The following is a 1,407-nucleotide window of genomic DNA, read 5'->3' on the forward strand; positions in this document are numbered from 1 at the left end:
GCGTAGGGCGAGGACCCGTCCATCGCCGCTTGCGGCTTTAATTATTAGTTGTAGTTGTACTGTCCCCTTCCATTAGGGACTCTGAGGCAGCTACATCTTTATTTACTTGTGCTCTTCACACCATCGCTGTATTTATCATTTATGGACCTGTCAGATCTCTCAGGTCATCAATTATATCTGCAACCAAACCTTTTTTTTTATGCACTTCATGTCCATTTGTCTGTGCAACATCACAGGTTATTGATCCTCTTTGTTGTTTTTCCTGTTTTGTTCTGCTCATACCTCCCAGAGCAGCGGCGGTCTCTCAGGGATCTCCTCTGTTGTGCTTGGTTCTATTATCTCTCACTCCTGCAGCAGACCAGCACCCACCAACAAAAGGAAACGAGTAAATGCAATGAAAGCAGATGTTTCCTAACATTTTCTGTCTCTCTGCAACAGATGAGGACCGTTGTTTGAGATGTTATGAAGAAGAGACTTGCTTACTTCAAGGATACTAAATAGAAATCTATGGGAGAATAAGCAAAAAGCTATTTTTAAATCTATTTTGGGGGCAAAATCACCAAACTTTTTAGGTGAGTTAATCAGGTTTGACTGATGATTTTATACATGCAGCTTTGATACTGCAGTAATCACTGAGACTGCAGTTATTGCTCTGTCCCTGTTTGTTCGATAGAAGTGGTCTTGTTAGCCTGAAATAACTCCACACGAGTGTTACCAAGACACCTGCCGAGTGTTGACACTTGCCTCGGAGGACCTTTCCTTTGTCCTGACTCATCTTTGCTATTTGTCCTCAAATGTCCCTCGCTGAAAAAGAGCTGGTACATTTAATTACATTCGGTACACATGGACACCAGCTGCTATGTAGAATCTTCTAAGTGTCTGCCATTCCCCAAGCAAAACACTGCCAGCGTCTACCGTGAATGTATAATGTGGTGAATAAATCTAAAGCCAGTAATCCAGCTGAAAGTCGAGAGATCAGCAAATGGCTTATACAATCGCTCCATTTTAAACGGTAAATATTACTGGTAAGGAGCAGATCACTGAATCATTCTGAAAAAAGCTTCGAACCTTACTTGCTTTCGTTTGTCCAGTTAAAAGGAAAGAGAATCCCATTTGTTGCTTTTATGAGGAACAAAATCTACATTCCTTTTTTGTGCAAAAATGTATTTGAAAGTCCATCTGAAGCTAATATTAGGATTCTCTGCAGTGAGCGGCAGCTCAGGGACACTTACAAAAAGGCGAAATATTGTACTAAAAAGGCAGTAACTCAGGAAGGCTGTTATTTGAATCAACTAAACAAGACTGCCGAAGCCTTAAATTAGCGTCAGACAAGGTTAGGAATGTATTTTTTGCTTTTGATTTTTTTTTCCTTTCATCACTTTCACTGAAAGTAATTGAAAAAGACAT

The sequence above is a fragment of the Stegastes partitus genome, unplaced genomic scaffold (assembly GCF_000690725.1).
Source record: "Stegastes partitus isolate 25-593 unplaced genomic scaffold, Stegastes_partitus-1.0.2 Scaffold191, whole genome shotgun sequence".
Lineage (NCBI taxonomy): Eukaryota > Metazoa > Chordata > Actinopteri > Pomacentridae > Stegastes > Stegastes partitus.